Genomic DNA, 20623 nt, shown 5'->3' on the forward strand with positions numbered 1-20623 from the left:
AGCACATGAACATAAGAAAGGACTTTCCTTGTGATTTTACTATTTATCTTCTTCATCTATTCAATATTACATGTTGGTTTAATAATGTAAAAGCTCCTAAATGTACAATATCGAAGTTGATAAACTTTCAGAAACTCTCAAAAAGAATAGGCTATAGAACCAAACTCCATGGATTCAAAATCCAGCTTCTTCATTTCCTGTGTTGCCTTGGGCAAGTTACCTTACATTTACAGGCCTCAGGTTACCATCCGCAAAGTGAAGATGATATTATATTACCTATTTATAGAGCTATGTAGATTAGACAGTCAATATATCAATACATATAGACACATAAAATGTAATTTCAAATACAGACAAGTGTTCCCTTAGTCTTAGTTCTTTTATTAAGTCCCTATCTTATCGGTTTGCAGCAAGCCTGTCTCTTTACTACGACTTCTAAAATTTGCATGGCACCCAGCATTAATTAATGTGGCTTATATTCTGTGAATCGGAGAAGGCAATGGCAACCCATGCCAGTACTCTTGCCTGGAAAATCCCATGGACGGAGGAGCCTGGTAGGCTGCAGTCCATGGGGTTGCTAAGAGTCAGACACGACTGAGCAACTTCACTCACTTTTCAGTTTCATGCATTGGAGAAGGAAATGGCAACCCACTCCAGTGTTCTTGCCTGGAGAATCCCAGGGACGGGGGAGCCTGGTGGGCTGCCTTCTATGGGGTCGCACAGAGTCGGACATGACCCAAGCGACTTAGCAGCAGCAGCAGCAACAGCATACCCTGTGATTGCCTGATAGGTAGGAAAAAGAGTCTCAAGCTGTGGCATGGTTGGTGAATTTGCTAGCCAATAACTGCTTAATCTCTCAGTCATGTCTGACTCTTTGCAACCCCATGGGCTGCAGCTCGCCAGGCTCCTCTGTCTATAGGGATTCTCCAGGCAAGAATACTGGAGTGGGTGTCATGCTCTCCTCCAGGGGATATTCCCAACCAAGGGATCAAACCCAGGTCTCCCACATTGCAGGCAGATTCTCTACCAGCTCAGCTACCAGGGAAGTCCCCACCACTAATTAGCAAGCAAATATTAATGACTCCATTATAAAAATAAATATATTCAGACCTGTGATTTGAAGGTTAAAGGCTCAATACACTAACTCCATTTCCCTTGACTAGTAGCCCTCTTCCACATATTATATGTGTTTACTGTTATGACCAACTGACTGCCTTTTCTACAAAATATTAATATATTTAATATTAATGCATTAATTAATAAATATTAATATATGCATACACAGCATCTAGAAGGATTAAGCAGAACATTAGGAAATTAAGAGATACAATTGAGTGAAAATTAAGAAGGAAATAGAAAGAAAAATGGATTCTAAATCCATAGAAAAGAGTTTTAGTAAGCTTTTGTACTTTTTCCCCCCTTTTCTGTTAGGCTAATATTAAATACAGTCTGTCCCTTTAACTGTCAAATGGCTTTCCAGCCTACAAGTAATCTTTCTCCACAGAGGACTCTTTTAAAAGTTATAAATAAAATATCCCAAATATTTTCTTTTTCCCACAGATGAGAACATTAGAACACTGACATTTTAATCTGTTCTGTACAAGAATGAGTTGTGTCAACACAGTGCTCCCAGCTACAGCACTGAAAAAAAACAAGTTTAATTAAAGACAGAGAAGAAACTGCATGTGGAGCCTAAGCCACTGAGATACAATGAAGTGTGTCATCTTCAGAGTCAGTTCTCTATGAACAAATCTCTTTGTCAGTGTCGGGAAGAAAACAAAAGACATAGCAAAGTAAAGGTCTGATGCTATAAAGGAAAAACATGGTGGTATCAAACTTTAATATTAAGACTAAGAATTGAAACTTAATATTTGTGCAGTACTTGCTACTTAATTCCAGAGTCTGAACACTACTCCTAACATCATAAAACATTTTTGGATATAAATAGGTATCTATCAACTATATATGTTGTACAACATAGAGCTGAAGCACAAAAAGGGAGAGAAGCTTAGCCAAGATCAAAAGGTAATGGTTTAGCAAAAATGAATAATGCTTTTACTGGGTTTATTCCAGAATATTGGTTATATTCCTTCCTCAAATTCTAACTTGAAGACAAAAAGTACCAAGATCACAGCACTAGTTTCCATTATTAAGCACAGCTCTATTCTAACAGTGGCTTGTCTGCCCGTCTCCTGCACTTCTGCTAGGGCACCCTACATCAGAGAGGCAGGGCAGCACAGTGAAGAGAAAACAGGGTACACAGGCCCAGGTTCCCACCTCAGCTCTATCACTTCCCAGCTCAGTAACTTTTGGGCAGCCTACCTATTTTTGATTCTTTTTCCTCATCTATAAAATAGAGATGAAGCAACTAGTCAATACTGTCATGGTAAGGCTTCAATGTGATAATACATGCAAAGTACCCAGTTCATTTCTTTTCGTATATACTTGATGCTCCATAAATAATATTCCTTTTAACTCTAGATTTTTATAACACTGATCATTTGCTAATTGTATGTTATAGATACCATCCTTTCCAGATCATATATTTCTTATGACTATAATCTCTTTTCTTATCTGTAATAGTCTCTAACACACGACAGTGGGAATATTTAGCATTAGGTATAAGTATCTTCTGGTCTGTTGTTTGGTTGTTGTTTAGTTGCTAACTCATGTCTGAGTCTGCCACCCCCTGGTCTATAGCCCGCCAGGCTCCTCTGTCCATGGGATTTTCCAGGCAAGAATACTGGAATGGGTGGCCATTTCCTTTGCCAGGGGATCTTCCTGATCTAGGGATCAAACTGAAGTCTCCTGCATTGGCAGGCAGATTCCTTACCACTGAGCCACCAAGGCTCACATATATATAACTTGGTTTTCTTGCAGCACAGTATTACAGAATAGTTATCAGTATGGGCTCAGTGTCAACACTGCCCACGGTAATGAATTATACTTCAGTTCTGCTGTTGATATTTAATACTGATCAACTTCTGGTAAATTAATTTACCTGTGTTTCAATTTTCTCATTTGTAAAATGGAGATACAGCATTTTTGATTTATAGGGCTGCTGTGAAGATTAAATACATTCAGTGCAGTTCAGTTCCATTGATCAGTTGTGTCTGACTCATTGCGACCCCATGGACCACAGCATGCCAGGCTTCCCTGTCCATCACCAATTCCTGGAACTTACTCAAATTCATGTCCATCGAGTCTGTGAAGTCATCCAACCATTTAATGTATATCCAATCATCTTATGTATATTAAATACATTAAACAGACATAAAGGTATTAGAATAATGCCTGGTCCAAATATGGACTTGAAAAACATTTCCTATTACTTGATAAAAACATAGGCATAACGAACATCATTTTGTATGTATTGTAATAGTATTAAATACCTATCAGAGTTTTTTTCCAGTAGTCATGTATGGATGTGAGAGTTGGACTGTGAAGAAAGCTGAGCGCCGAAGAATTGATACTTTTGAACTGTGGTGTTGGAGAAGACTCTTGAGAGTCCCTTAGACTGCAAGGAGATACAACCAGTCCATTCTGAAGGAGATCAGCCTTGGGTATTCTTTGGAAGGAATGATGCTAAAGCTGAAACTCCAGTACTTTGGCCACCTCATGCGAAGAGTTGACTCATTGGAAAAGACTCTGATGCTGGGAGGGGTTGGGGGCAGGAGGAGAAGGGGATGACAGAGGATGAGGTGGCGGGATGGCATCACTGACTTGATGGACGTGAGTCTGAGTGAACTCCGGGAGTTGGTGATGGACAGGGAGGCCTGGCGTGCTGCGATTCATGGGGTTGCAAAGAGTTGGACACGACTGAGCGACTGAACTGATCTGATATGATATAAAGTTACTGGGGGAAGGAGTAGGGTAAATATCATCTTAAGAACAATAGGAATATATATAAAGGGAAAATACTGACAAATATAACACAGAAAGTAAGTGAATAAGAATTAACATAAAGAAGGAATCCAGGCTTTACAGAGGACACCAAACTTGAATGAGTTAATGATGTAATCAAATGGAAAAGAATACAACAAACAAAACTGCCATATTTTAACTGTATTAGGGATAGCATCAGAGAAGACAGAAGATTCATATAGATGACAAAGGAAACACAAGTTATTCAAAAACAGTAAAAGACATGAGCAAAGGTATGAGAGGAATATGGAAGTCCCATTGGGAGACCAGTAAACAGATTTGTTTGCCTGGAACTGAGGTCTCATGTAGAATACCTGATACAGTGCTCTCAATTCCATTCCCCAGAGCTTAGCATGGACACAAGCAGTACTCATTAAATATCTATGTAAAAAAATGAATTCCAACTGCAGTCTGTCTATCATGATAGATTAAGGGACTTCTCTGGAGGTGCAGTGGCTAACACTTTGTGCTCCCAGTGTAGGGGGCCTGGGTTTGATCCCAGGTCAGAGAACTAGATCCTACATGCCGCTACTAAAAAAGATCCCGTGTGCCACAACTAAGACCTAACACAACCAAATAAATAAAATAAATATTTTTAAAAGATAAATAAGATTAAGCAGTGCTTTCCAATAAGTATACCAAGGCATACTGGTGTGTCCAAATTAGGTAACTACTGTACTGAGAGGGTGATTCAGCCTTTAGAATAAAACCCTCCAGTCCTAAGATGGCTTGCTTCCTATTCTAGTATACCATATTAATATCATCATTTTCTAAGTGTAGTATGCCATAAAAAAGTTGGGAAACATTGAGTTTAAAACTTGTCTATGAGGACGTATGCAATGGGATGAAGATGAAGATTAAATTCAAGAGGGTATACTGGTGCTAGTGGTAAAGAATCTGCCTGCCAATGGAGGAGACACAAGAGATGCAGGTTTGATCTCTGGGTTGGGAAGATCCCCTGGAGGAGGGTGTGGCAACCCACTCCAGTATTCTGGCCTGGAAAATCCAATGGACAGAGGAGCCTTGTGGGCTACCATCTGTAGTGTCACAGAGAGTCGGACACGACTGAAGTGACTTAGCACACGTGCATACATACTATACAATAGTCATTGTCTGGTTTGATGGTTCTGTGGAAGATCAAGAGAGAAAGACAAGGAGAAGGAGTCATTCAAAACTGCTCTAGTAGCCAAGGCACCAAACATATAGGCCTAAATAAGAGTAGCTACAAAATACATGAATTCAAAACAGATTATGAAAGAATAAGTTGCTTAGAAGTAAGTTTAGTTCAGTTCAGTAAACACTGCTGCCTGTTAAATATCAGCCATTTGTCAGGGACTAGGGATTTAAACTGAAGAAATAACTCCAGTCATTAGGGATTTATTTTTAGTTGTAGAAACAGAATTGCAGGTTTTCCTTAATACATTCTATTTCACATTAGCTCTAAGGAGAAAGGAAATATTACAAGGTATTACATATTGCACTATAAATCAAAGGTTGCTTTTGTTCAGTTGCCAAGTTGTGTCCAACTCTTTGCCATCCATGGACCACAGCACACCAAGTTTCCTTGTTCTTCACTATCTCCCAGAGTTTGCTCAAACTCATGTCCTTTGAGTCAGCGATGCCACTCAACTATTTCATCTTCTGCATCCTTCTTTTCCTCTTGCCTTCAACCTTTCCCTCCTGCCTTCAACCTTTCCCAGCATCAGGGTTTTTCTCAATGAGTCAACTCTTTGCACCGGGTGGCCAAAGTATTGGAGCTTCAGCATCAGTATCAGTCTGCTCAATGAATATTCAGGGTTGATTTCCTTTAGGATGGACTGGTTGGATCTCCTTACTGTTTAAGGGACTCTCGAGATTTTTCTCCAGCACCATAGTTTGAAAGTATCAATTCTTCGGCGCTCAGCCTTCTTTATAGTCCAACAGTCACATCTGTACATGACTACTAGAAAAACCATAGTTTTGACTATATGGACCTTTGTTGGGAAAGTAATGTCTCTGCTTTTTAATATGCTGTCTAGGTTTGTCATAGCTTTTCTTTCAAGGATCAATCATCTTTTAATTTCATGGTTGTGGTTTTAACTTACTTATTAAAGTTTCCAAAGTAAGCCTTTTTCAGTTAAAAGGCTCAGGTACCAGGAGTCAGAGGGCTATAAACAGAATCCTATGGAACGGTCACATAAATCCAATGGCTGTAACAATCATTCTTAATATATTTGTACCCAATCAAGTGTTAGAATGCATGCTATTGACAAATATCTTCTAGCCTTTATGAGACGATAATACCAGCAATCATTTATTAGGGGATCGCTATTTATCAACATTGTGCCATTTTACATATATTATCTCATTTATTCTCCAAATATCCCAAAGGGTAGATATTATTATTCCCACTTTGTTCATAAAAATCAAAGCTTAGAATATTGTCACCTGTCCAAGGTTATCCAGCTAGTAAAATGGCAGAGCCAGAATAACCCAGGCCCATACTTTCAAGTCCATGTTCTTATTAAATGCATTTTGATAAATAAGTCATTCAAGAAAGGGCTTTGAGGAGGACACCTGAGATATAAAGGAAGAGCTACTGAGGCAAACATGGGCAAGGCCCACCCACGCAGTATTCTAGGAGACAGTGTGCTTGCCCAAGGCTTACTGACTAGATTCATATTATAAGAAATCTAGAGGTCTGTGTTTTAGGTTTTCATTGCTGCTATAATCAAATAATTTAGTGGCTTAAAACAACACAAATTCATTACAGTACAGTTTTATAGGTGAGAAAGCTGACATGATTCTCACTGGTCTACGATGAGAGTCAGCAGGGCTCTATTCCCTTCTAAAAATTCTAGAGGAGAATCTACTTCCTTGCCTCTTTGAGCTGCTAGAGGCCACCAGCAATCCATGGCTATGGCCTCTGGTCACCATCTTCAAAGCCAGCAATGGTGGGTTGAGCTCTCCTCTGACTGCCATTTCTATTGTTCTTCCATTATCCCATCACCCTTTCACCACAAAAGAGTTCTCCAATTATAAGAGAACAGGTGATTAGATTGGACACACCTATATAAACCATCATAATCTTCCCATCTTATATACTTTAACTTAATCACATCTACAAAGTCCCCTTTGCTGTGTAAGGTTAACAGGTTCCAGGGATTAGGACAGGTATCTATGGGGATTGGTAGGGAGCATTATTCTCAGTATGATTAAGAGAATAGTGTCACTCAAAGTTTAAACCATGTAACTAGCCTCCTTATTCTAGTTTCCCAAGTGTGAGGCAACTTACTGACAACACTTTAGCTTGCCCTAAAACCTACTTATAGGAGAATGTGCTGTTTGCTGGGGGTGGAGTGGGGGAGGTGGGTACGATGTCCTATGCCCTGAGCATATACATTTTATATTATATTGACTCATTTTTTTCTGAGTCACACATTAGTATCTTTTGAGTGCTGTCAGAATGAGCCAGAACATTTTGGCCAGGAACTGTAGGATTTTGACAAAATCAATATTCTGAATCTTTAAGTTAAGGATCAGAGTTGGGGTATATTTAACAGGTCTATATCTATGATAAAAACAACCATTTGAAAACCATGTTTAAGAAACTATATCTATGAATGCAGTTATATGCCACCTTCTTTGGGCTTCCTGGTGGCTCAAATGGTAAAGCAGCTGCCTGCAATGCAGGCAATGCAACGCAACCGGGTTGATTCCTGGGTCGGGAAGATCCCCTGGAGAAGGGAATGGCAACTTACTCCAGTATTCTTTCCTGGAGAATTCCATGGACAGAGGAGCCTGGCGGGCTCCATGGGGTCACACAGAGTTGGACATGGCTGAATGACTAACATTTTCACTTTTTGATTTACAAAACTTAATTCAAAAAAAGATAATAATTGTGCTTTTCTGATTGTACCAGTGTAATCAATCAATTGGCTTGAAGTAGAATGTCCTTGGAAGGCAGGAGGGAGTTTCAAATCAACAACTTTTAAAACTTGGATCGCAGAGATAAGTGGTTGCCTAGAGCTGGGAGACTAAGGGAGAATAGGGAGACACTGCTAATGAGTATGGGGTTTTGTTTTGGGAAAATAAAATGTTCTAAAATTGGTTGTGGTGATGGCTGCATAACTCTGTGAATAACAAAAAAATCATTGCACTCTATATTTTAAGTGAATGAATTTTATGATATTGAATTATATCTCAAAAAAGTTGTTAAAAATGGGTCACAAGGAGAAGGCAGTGAAAGGAAGATCCGATTAAATACTAGAATGAAATGCGGGGGAGTGTCTTATGCAATTTATGATCTTAATGAAAAATCTTCCTTAGCATCTGCTACTTTCCTCTTTCTGTTCTCTACTCTAGCTTTTTAAAGATTCTGCTCTTGGAAAAGTCACAACTTTCCACCTCTTTCCTTTTTTGTTTTTTAGTTTACTAATCAATTAATATACACCAACATACACAGCAAACTCATTCCAAAAATTATAAACAATATAGAATGTGATTCCAATGTTAATTCCCACTGCTAATGTATGGATGTGACAGTTGGACCATAAAGAAGGCTGAATGTTAAGGAATTGATGCTTTTAAGCTGTGGTGTTGAAGACTCTTGAGAGTCCCTTGGAATGCAAGGAGATCAAACCAATAAATCCTGAAGGAAATCAATCCTGAATATTCATTAGAAGGACTGATGCTGAAGCTAAAGCTCCAATACTTTGGCTACTTGATGTGAAGAACCAATTCACTAGATGCTGGGAAAGATTGAAGGCAGGAGGAGAAGGGGACAACAGAGGATGAGATGGTTGGATGGCACCACTGACTCAATGGACCTGAGTCTAAGCAAGCTCTGGGAGATGATGAAGGACAGGGAAGCCTGGTGTGCTGCAGTCCATGGGGTCATAAAGAGTCAGACACGACTGAGCGACTGAACAAAAACAAAGTATGAATAAAGGAATGTTCCCATCATGATCCTCTTTTAGATGCTCATGTTTTATTATCCTTGTTCTGTGTTGTGTGCTGATTCTCCATATTCCCTAAATCATTCCACATGCCACAATAGGCCTGTGCAAGATTCACGTGTCCTTGTATCACAATTCTCATATTAAATTCAAAGAATTATTGCTCTGTTTTACAGTTGTAACTATTACAGTGCCTAATAGTGACTCCACTGATGTGTACAAAGTTACTGAATGAGCACTCTGCATTTCTTTTTATCTTCATTCTCTTTCTCAAGAGCGATGATACCCCCCTTATCCAAACACCACAGCAGAGGAAAAACTGCTTGTCAGAGGTCACTAGTAAGTTATGCTTAAAAATGGAAGGTCAGGCAAGGTTTTTCATGAAGCTTTCTTATAGTTGATATGAAAATAATCAACTACTTTTCAAATAATCACTTTGAACAAGTGATGAAGCCATTTCAAAGAAAAAAAACCTTCCTGAAACTGACACATTAAATTTACAGTTTATTTAAATTAATAAAATACCATTACCCAAACCATAAAAAGGGGTTCCTTCAACCATGAGATGAAATACTTGCTTCGTATGAGCTTAGATGAAATGATTGTTACTTTTCTATATGAACATTATAAGAGATCAGCCTCCATTTTCTGACTATCAAAAGAACTGAAGATGCAAACCTTGAGTGTAACTGTGCTTATATATACTGGGTTATCCATAAATCACCAGTCTATCACATTCTGTCATATGACTCCATGAAATTCAATTTATTCCCACATCATAGTATACCTAGTTGATATGCAGAAGGAACTTATGCTCTAAGAAGTGAAGATCAATATGTACAATTCACACTATTACTCTTTTAAATATGAACAACTGACCTTGTAGAACTAAAATACCAAAAATTCAGTTCCTGATATAAACCCACTACCTTTGTCAAATAGTTTATATTATTCATTTTTCCAGGTTTCTGCAAAAAATAAATATTATAGTTGAAACTGAATACCACTGAATATTGTTAAAAATACCTTCAGTTCAGTTGCTCCGTCATGTCCAACTCTTTGTGCCCCCATGGACTGCAGCACGTCAGGCCTCCCTGTCCATCACCAACTCCCGGAGTTTACTCAAACTCATGTTCACTGAGTTGGTGATGCCATCCAACCATCTCATCCTCTGTCATCCCCCTCTCCTCTCTCCTTCAATCTTTCCCAGCATCAGGGTCTTTTCCAATGAGTCAGTTCATGACATCAGGTGGTCAAAGTATTGGAGTTTCAGCTTCAGCATCAGTCCTTCTAAATGAATATTCAGGACCGATTTCCTTTAGGATGGACTGGTTGGATCTCCTTGCAGTCCAAGGGACTCTCAAGAGTCTTCTCCAACACCACAGCTCAAAAGCATCAATTCTTCGGCACTCAGCTCTCCTTATAGTCCAACTCTCACATCCATACATGACTACTGGAAAAACCATAGCCTTGACTAGATGGACCTTGTTGACAAAGCAATGTCTCTGCTTTTTAATATGCTGTCTAGGTTGGTCATGACTTTTCTTCCAAGGAGTAAGCGTCTTTTAATTTCATAGCTGCAATCACCATCTTCAGTGATTTTGGAGCCCCAAAAAATAAAGTCAGCCACTGTTTCCACTGTTTCCCCATCTATTTGCCATAAAGTGATGGGACCGGATGCCATGATCTTAGTTTTCTGAATGTTAAGCTTTAAGATAAACAATTTATAACACATTTATAAGTTGGTCAAGATAGTGTTTTAATATACACAGAAATTCATGTTTATGTTCTGAGAATCCTTTTACATGATCAAAGGCTGAATTTTCCAAGCAGGCAGATGTAGCTCATTAGATTTGCCATGGACTGTGAAAACCACTTGCCAATAGCATCAAAAGACTATTATTCATTTTAATCTCTCAAAGAGGACAGATCTTTCTTTGACAAACATTAGTGAAAAAGCTAAGTTTGGGGCTTAGTGACTGGAATAAATCAGCACAAGGAAATAACAGTGCAACTAAAGCCAAATGGAGACAGACTGATGTTCTAGCTTTTCACCTTCAGAGACCAGAGCTTCCACCTAGATTTCAAGGAAAAAAAAAAAGAAAACAAAACCAAAACACCCGTTCCCCACAAACCCACATAGCAATAACAGTGCACTTGCTGCACGCATAATGATCTTACCATCTGACCTGACAGAACTGTCAGTCTGAATGGCAAATTCTCTGCATATGATTGAGTTTTGTAATCTCAACAGCTCAAAATAGAGAACTTAAGGGGCCAATCAAATCAGTTTTGACTGTCAATCACTGTCCAAGCAATGTAGTTAATCAGAAAAGTCAGGATGACATTCAGAAATTGTCTAAATCCTTGTTCAGCAATCATAAAGACAACTAAGAAAACTCTAGACATTTAAAATTCTGTAGATTTAAACTGAATACTGACATAGCTAGTATATCAAAGATGAAAATGTAACTATCTGGATAATTTGTGCAAATTAAGTAGTCTTGCTCTTCAGGCAGTTTTAAATCTTAATAACTAAATATTCAACTAAAAGTTTAGCTGAGTAAATAAAACCTGATGTTAGGTTTAGAAGTTATCGCTAACAGGGGCTCCAGGGTGCAGCTGTTCCATTACTTGATCAAGGTGCTAAGTTACATAGGTATCATCAGATTATAAAAATTTACTGAACTATACACTTACAATATATGAATCTTTGTGATCAAAGAAACACCACATCCTCTAGTCAATTGCCCCATGAATTTAGTCTCTGAGAATTTGGTATCAAATTCCCATCTTATCTAGATGCTCCCTGCTTTATACTTACTTGTTTTTTAGCTTTTCAAGCTAAACAGTTTAAGGATAAACTCAAGTTAGATATATTACAGCAACAGAACATATTTCATTACATTTGGGCCAATTATCTTTTAACTTATAACAATGAAAATGATTTCTATTCTAAAGACTTGGGAAGGTATTTTTTTAAATAGTCTTGATAATCATGATACTTTATTCCTGAGAATATCTACCAAACCACAATTCATGCATATTACTCTTTAACAGTCACAAAGTAGTTTGTGAAAAATATATACAAGATTGAGTACAATACTTCAGTAATAGAGGGCACTCAAAATATTTGATATCAATGACAGAGGTAGATCAAGAGATATACTAAGACACTGTCAAAAGTATTTAAGGAATATCATGATGGGAAAAAGAATGAAACCCAGATGTGAGTTTCAATTATGCAAAATACTAGTCTTAAAGTTAATTCCTTAAAATCCTATATTAGCTTATTATTTTTCTAAGGTAGAATCATTGCTCAAGTTGGTTTAGTCCACTGTATGCACAACTTGGAACCATAAAGGGATCCTTTCCCTTTTATGAGGCAAGTGTTATACAAATGTGGGATGAATGGGGCAAAAGAGAAAAAAGTATGCTTTTAATATAAAAAATTAACATGTACAATTTTATACATACCACAAGAATCTCAAAATTATGATAGTATATGCTGCTGCTGCTAAGTCGCTTCAGTCGTGTCCGACTCTGTGCGACCCCATAGACGGCAGCCCACCAGGCTTCGCCGTCCCTGGGATTCTCCAGGCAAGAACACTGGAGTGGGTTGCCATTTCCTCCTCCAATGCATGAAAGTGAAAAGTGAAAGTGAAGTCGCTCAGTCCTGTCTGACTCTCAGCGACCCCATGGACTGCAGCCTTTCAGGCTCCTAGTATATGAGGCTAAGATAAATAGTAACTGGCTACATTTCTTCAAAAAAAAAAATTAACAGTTACATCCTGTGTTTGTTCTAGAAGCTAAATAATCCAAGAAGGCAAATCCGAAATCAGACTGTCGAAAAGGCACAGAAAGTAATCTTATTGGTTGATATTTGTTTCTGTTAGTAATACAGCAACAATTTTAAATCAAATTCAATGAAAGGAGCACTTTTCTTCCAAAAAGAAAATTTACATTACCCACTATAGCTTAAAATTAATCAATGGGTCAAAATTCTGAGAAAGAAAAGTGGTTAAAGTTGGTCTTAACCTTTGGTTAAAATAAATTTTTAAATACCTGTCTAATATTAATGGCTGTGCAACACTCAGGTTTTCCACATGAGTAATACTTTTTAAAACGTAATTTTAGCAAATTGGCAGCATAGAGTAATAAGTCCAAAGTTCATCTCACTTCCTCCATAATATTAACCAGGGTTTCAATGGAATACTCTGCTTAGATTTAGGTTAGCAGCCCAATGTTTTCACATAACCAAAAGCTGAATTAAATATTAGTTGGGTCATATGACGATGCCATTGCTGTATCTCAAAAATAGCCAAATCTTGGCAATTTCATGTGTTTTAACCTAATATGAGTGTTTTAGACAGTTCAAACTTCAGAAAACAGCAAATACACACAAAAAATTGTTTACATGATGTGAAAATACATGTAAAAAATGTTTCCAAAGGAAACAATTAAATGCAAGGTATAAAGAGAAATAAAGATAGTGGGCTTTATGAGAAGGGAAAAAAATCAGGCAGTTCAACAGGTTACTGAAATCCTGGTAGTGATCGATAAATTGACTTCTGCTTCACCTTTTATGAAGAGGCTGTACTTAGCAAATCACTGTGTAAGCTGCCTCAATAACAGGACTCCTGCTATCAAGTTTATGTGAAATGATTCCAACAAAGAAATTAATTTCTTCATGACAAGAAAAGGTTATCCGAAAAGGGGAAAACACAGGAGACTGAGCTTTCTGCTAATAAAACGGACAAATATCAGTTTAGGCACTGAATTCAAAGCTGTTTTATGCTCTGCAAAATCTGAATTCCTTGTAGCTCATCTACTACATTGCTTTAGAGACATACACACACATATACATACATGCATATATAGATACATACTTGCCTGTTACCTTTTTTTTCAAGTTTCCTAGTTTTAGCACTGAAAGTTTCATGATCTAGAAACTCAAGCCTAGGCAAACTGGGAAGATTAGTTACCCTAATGTACAGCTCCCAATCCATGCACCTTGCATGTATGTGCTTATGTGTATAACCCCCATACACTCACCATCCCAAGCCCCCCAAAATGGTTTCCTATAACTTACAATGAATTTATTATCTCTTTAGAAAATAAATTGGTGTTATAAAAATAATCTAAAAGCTGTTACTTGTTTTGTGACTATATTAATAAAATATGTAACCAGCAGTGATCAAATCTGAGAACTTAGAAACAGCCATTCATCACAAGCCATCAGACCTACTCTTTCCTAAAAAGTTTCATGTTTCATTCATATGTTGATAAGCATAAACTTCTTACAATTATGCTCCGTTTTATAATTATGAGGAAAAACTCAGGCATTCTATAGGTTCAAATCTCAGCTTCACCACTTACCAACAATGTAGCTTTAAGAGAAATTACTTGACCTATCAATTCTCTACTTTCTATTATAGGGTTTTCATGATTATTAAATGATGCTGCTGCTGCTGCTAAGTCACTTTAGTCATGTCCGACTCTGTGCAACCCCATAGAAGGCAGCCCACCAGGCTCCCCCGTCCCTGGGATTCTCCAGGCAAGAACACTGGAGTGGGTTGCCATTTCCTTCTCCAATGCATGAAAGTGAAAGTGAAGTCACTCAGTCGTGTCTGACTCTTCGAGACTCCATGGACTGCAGCCTACCAGGCTCCTCTGTCCATGGGATTTTCCAGGCACGAGTACTGGAGTGGGGTGCCATTGCCTTCTCCTATTAAATGATGCAATATATATAAAATGCTTAGCATAAAATTAATTCCCAATAAAAGTTACTTATTACTATCATTGCTATCAGTATATTGTACGGGTAAGAACTTGCAAGTGCACTGAAGGAGGCAGTCACCCATTCCTGTCTTCTTTGATGGAAACATTTTCTATTAAAAACAATTTATTTCCTTTTATAATATTAAGATTTTCAGAATTATTCTTTCTGAATGTAAAAACTAAGAGAATTCTCAATAGTTTACAAGGTTGTCCTTATAATAAGATTAATTACTTCTTTACATGGAACTTCTTCCAATTACTGAGTTTCAACATTGGATATAATAGTAAAAGAAGAGAATAAAAATCAAAGCTCCTTGCTCTCTAACTTTAATAAAGTATAATATTTAATGGGCTAAAATACAGGTGGTAAAGTTCTACCTGTACTAAAAAGAACAAGTAGAAACATTAAATCAAAATAGAATCAAATTATATTTTAGAGTTTGAGGAAATCTTTAAAATCATCTAATCCAATGCCCTCATTTTATAAGACCCAGAAAAGGTGATTTGTCCCATGTTATATGGCCAGAATTAGAAATAATACAAGAATTCAAATCTCCTGACACCTACTGCAATTATCTGTTAATATGCTTCTCTCCAAATCACAAGTGAAAATCATAAGACAAATTCCTTTTCCAAAATTTCTAATAAAAATTATCTTCGAATACACAAAGATAATTATGGGGGAGTGTGACGAGAAAGAGGAAGGAAAAATAACTAGTATTGGGTTGGCCAAGAAGTGCCTTTGGTTTTTTTAGGTAAAAATAAGAGACACATTTTTTGTTTTCACCAAGAACTTTATTGAACAACGTATTCACCGTTTTGTTCTACTACTTTCTACCATTATCAAGGCAACTTCATAATTCCATCTTCCCAAAACCTTTTTATCTTTTTGAGCAAAGGACTAGTCCAGGTGCCTTTTACAATCTTCCAGGAAACTGAAATTCTTCCACTAAGAGACTTCTGTAAAGATAGAAATAAAAAGAAATCCAAAGGTGTGATTTCTGGTGAATATAGCAGATGAATCAGAAGTTCCTAGCCAAGTAACAGTTTTGCTTGGTCATCAAAGAAACATGCAGTCTTGCATTATCCTGATGGAACATGTGTTTTCTTTTGACTAATTTCAAATGCTTTTTGTCACGTGCCGCTTTCATTTGATCTAACTGGGAGCACTACTTGTTGGAATCAATTGTTTGGTTTTCCAGAAGGAGCTCATAATAGAGGACTCGCTTTCAATTCTACTGTAGATACAACATCACCTTTTTTGGATGAAGATTGGACTTCGATGTGGTTGGTGGTAGTTCATTTTGCTTGTCCCATGATCTCTTCAGTTCCACATTATTGTACAGTATTTACCTTCCATTACCCATCACAGTTTGTTTTAAAAATGGAGCATTTTCATTAAGTTTAAGTGGAGAATTGCATGCAGAAATGAGACCAAGAAAGTAAGAAGGTCTTTTCACTTAACTTATGTGAAAGCCAAACATCAAAGTGAATAACATAACCAAGCTGGTACAAAAGATTTTCAATGTCTGATTTGGATATTCTGAGTATATTTTGAGAGCTATCTCCTCCGTAGTGTAACATTGACTGTTTTCAATTAATATTCGAGTTGACTGCTATCAACTTCAACTGGTCTATCTGACAGTGGAACATTGTCCAGCGAGAAATCTCCAGCATGAAACTTTGCCACTTCTGACATGTTCGACCAGTCACAGCACCTTCTCCATACACTGAACAAATCTTTTTTTGTGCATTTCAGTTGTGTTTTTATCTTTCTTGAAATAATAAAGCAAATATGCCAAAAAAATTTTTTTCTTCTACCTTCAATATTAAAACAGCTATACAAAATTCACCAGTTTTGTGAAGTTTTTTTTTAAATGAACACTGATATGACAGCTGTCACAATACAATCTAACAAAATTGTTTTGCATGAAGTTAAAGACAACTAAGCACTACTAGAGTTATCTTACAGGAAAAGCCAAAGAAACATTTTGGCCAACCCAATACTATGTCATAGAATATACTTTGAAGTCTAACAGAGAGCCACCTCTGTCATTTCTCCCTTCTGCAACAACAGCCAAAGTACTTACTCTATCTGATCTTCAGGTTCCTCATTTGTAAAGTGGGAATAATATCACCTAGAACAAATAACATATAAAAATGGTTAGAACAGTACAAGTTGGGAGTCACACTACCAAACGCAAAATTTTAAAACCACAACCTACTTGTTTGACCAAATTATATAACCTTTTTGAGCCACATAAAGTACTTTAGCACAGAAAATGACACATAAAAATTGCAACAAGTTTTAATTTTATCAATACTGTATATAACTCACCAGGCACTTAGTGGGCAGTGAATAATAAAAATAACTACCACCACCAAAACACCTGCTTTTAAAAGTAAAATAGATGACAAAGGTAACATGCTTTATAATATTCAATATCATCTATCTTAAAATATGCCTACATATATAAAGTTCATTAGACTGGGATTAAATGTCAATTTTTATAAGTACATTAAGCAAGAGAGTTCCAGAAAAACATCTACTTCTGCTTTACTGACTATGCCAAAGCCTTTGACTGTGTGGATCACAACAAACTGTGGAAAATTCTGAAAGAGATGGGAATACCAGAACACCTGAACTGCCTCCTGAGAAATCTGTATGCAGGTCAAGAAGCAACAGTTAGAACTGGACATGGAACAACAGACTGGTTCCAACTCAGGAAAGGAGTATGTCAAGGCTGTATATGGTCACCCTACATTTAACTTATATGCAGGGTACATCATGTGAAATGCCAGGCTGGATGAAGCACAAGCTGGAATCAAGATTGCTGGGAGAAATATCAATAACCTCAGATATGCAGAGGACACCACCCTTATGGCAGAAAGTGAAGAGGAACTAAAAAGCCTCTTGATGAAAGTGAAAGAGGAGAGTGAAAAAGTTGGCTTAACTTCATTCACTTCATGGCAAATAGATGGGGAAACAATGGAAACAGTGACAGACTTTATTTTTTTGGGCTCCCAAATCACTGCAGATGGTGACTGCAGCCATGAAATTAAAAGACACTTGCTCCTTGGAAGAAAAGCTATGACCAACCTAGACAGCATATTAAAAAGCAGAGACATTACTTCGTCAACAAAGGTCTATATAGTCAAAGCTATGGTTTTTTTCAGTAGACATGTATGGATGTGAGAGCTGGGCTATAAAGAAAGCTGAGTGCCGAAGAACTGATGCTTTTGAACTGTGGTGCTGCAGTCCCTTGGACTGCAAGGAGATCCAACCAGTCCATCCTAAAGGAAATCAGTCCTGAATATTCATTGGAAGGACTGATGCTAAAGCTGAAGCTCCAATACTTTGGCTACCTGATCCGAAAAACTGACTCATTAGAAAAGACCCTGATGCTGCACAGACTGAAGGCCGGAGGAGGGAATGGCAGAGGATGAGATGGTTGGATGATATCACCAACTTGATGCACATGAGTTTGAGTAAGCTCCAAGAATTGATGATGGACAGGGAAGCCTGGAGTGCTGCAGTCCATGGAGTCACAAAGAGTTGGACGCGACTGAGTGACTGAACTGACTGACTGATATTATAAGTATCAAGTAAATAATTCTATAGTGACATATTTAAGAAAATCTGTGGCTTTCAGAGTATTAAAATTTAAACTTCTCAGTTCACAAGTCAGAAAACACGACATAAAGTCAGAAGTTAGGTAAGAGCAGAAGTATTACAAACAATGAAATAAAGATAAAATTATAGCATCAGTACATTTGAAAATCTGTAGTAGACTGCATATAGAAGAAACCATATGTTTATTATGACATGGTTTTCATAAATTCCTAATCAAAAATATAATAAAAGGAAAAGAAACAGTAGAAAAATACATTCAACATATCACCATTTAAGAGAACCAATTCCCTGGTGATTAGAAAAGATCTATCTCTGAACTGGGTGGAAAGGCATGATTCCTAAATCCAAAGGGAAATTAAAACCACAAAGTTTAAACAAAACAGCATGAAAAAAAAAATCAATACCTTACAAAATAAAAAGGAATCATTTAGTTTTCAGCTTTCTCTTCACAAAAATTCTATTTTTATATCTGATACATTGGTTTAAGATACTATCATGTGTTCAAGCTCCAGTTGTAGGAAAATACCTGTTTATCTCTGCTACTTTTAAAGGTAAATAGGAGATTTTGTATTTAAGTTACAATGTGGAATACTTCAGAGTAACCTCATGCCAAAATGGCACATTTCTGAGGGATGCAAAGGTATTCAATAAAAAGCTTTTAAAGGCATATTTTTAAACTTGCAGCAGGAAAGCTTTTCTGTGTCAAGACAGTAATTCTTTTAACAGCATTGATCAAAATGTCATTCTTTTATGAGTGTACAATACCTTTTAATGGCATACAACAAGCCATTAGGGTTATACACCTCTGTACAGCAGACAGCTTACTGGAAAAAAGGGAACACTGGCCAAGATACAGTCAGTAGGTTTTATGCTTCTAACAGGCAACCTTTTCCCCCCTAGCTGCTTCATTGTGAAATCCACAACTGAAATTATCCAAAGATTAAGTATAAGCTCTCTTCACTTCCGTAATTTGGAAGCATTTTCACAGAGGCATAAACTGCAAGGTCTAAACTGTATCTCTGTAGATACCATGAGATGGCCTTGAAAACTGCCTCTCACCAAGGGCCAGTGAGAAATTATTCATGAAGATTAGAAAAGAATGATGGTTTTATTTACTTTGCTACTTTCTGGGGAAAGAAGAAAGTGAATTTAAAAATTGTTATGAGATAATTACTTTTCATATTTATTTATAAAGCCAAATAGTAAAGGAACATTAAAGTTACATAATATTTTACCATAAAATATCTATCTTCATCAACTAATGTTGATTAGGTAATTTTTCGTAAAGGAAACCTATTTAAAAATCATCTTAAAACAAGTCCTTGTCTTTGGGACATTCAGGCTTTAAGAGAGAAAATAAATTCTGAAACTACTTATAAAACTTAATCACATGATTATACAAACTCACACAAAAAAAACTTTCTTCAATTTACTAAATTTCTAACCATGCAGGAAATGAAGAGCTAAGGGACAGAACATAAACAGAAAGGGAAATTATTCCTGCTTTTCATGTTAAACCTTTATGGGTTTTTCACTGTTAAAGCTAATATGACTTGAGTGTAAGTAAATTCTTAGCATAACAGAAATATCCCAGATATTAATATATTGACTGTAGCCTAAATCTCCACCTTCTGAAAACTATTCAAGGCCTTTACAGAGCTTAAAAAAATGTTACTGGTAATAATTACAGTCCTGCACCAAAAAGTAAAATTCAACCTTACAGACAATATCAGATGAATCTCATAAAGCTTTTCCCTAAAAGAAAGTTTAAAAAGTAGAAGAATCTATCTCCTTTTAAAGGTGTGAATATGTAGGTGAGGGTGTGGGTATGTGGATGTATAGTGGAAAGACAATGGTAAGAAAATAAGAAAGCTTTCTTTCCAAATTTTATCAAATTTTCAGGCAATGTAGAGAACAAGTGTATCTGCACTGACTCCATCATTGTAAAGTCGCTCAGTTGTGTCCAACTCTTTTTGACCCCATGGACTATACAGTCCATGGAATTCTCTAGGCCAGATTTCTGGAGTGGGTAACTTTCCCCTTCTCCAGGGGATCTTTCCAACCCAGGGATCGAACCCAGATCTCCTCAATTGCAAGCGGATTCTTTACCAGCTGAGCCACCAAGGAAGCCCAACTCTTTGTGACCCCGTGGACTATACTGAAAACAACTGAAATGCAAAGTAATAAACAAAAACATTTTAAAATCATACCAGTTGATAAAAATAGTTAAAAAGAAAAAAGAAGAAGAAGTACCAATACAAAAATCTAAATGAAAGTGGAAATTCAGAGAAGGCGGTGGTGTGCTGAATCTGCTTTTGCCCATTTTAAACAGAGTTAAGATGTACAG

At 37.0% G+C, this 20623-nt stretch overlaps 1 long non-coding RNA gene across 4 annotated transcripts in view; it reads right to left on the reverse strand.

The window, feature by feature from the left end:
• LOC138991677 (uncharacterized) overlaps positions 1–20623 on the reverse strand; it is a 235836-nt gene that overhangs the window by 207287 nt on the left and 7926 nt on the right. For 3 of the 4 annotated variants that reach the window (XR_011467548.1, XR_011467547.1, XR_011467546.1), the window contains one exon: positions 16733–16780. This is a non-coding gene — a long non-coding RNA (uncharacterized lncRNA). Of the gene's footprint in view, positions 1–15429; positions 15603–16732; positions 16781–20623 lie in introns of those variants that run through there. The other variant, XR_011467549.1, reaches the window with a different exon arrangement.

The sequence above is a fragment of the Bos mutus genome, chromosome 18 (genome assembly GCF_027580195.1).
Source record: "Bos mutus isolate GX-2022 chromosome 18, NWIPB_WYAK_1.1, whole genome shotgun sequence".
NCBI classification, from domain to species: domain Eukaryota; kingdom Metazoa; phylum Chordata; class Mammalia; order Artiodactyla; family Bovidae; genus Bos; species Bos mutus.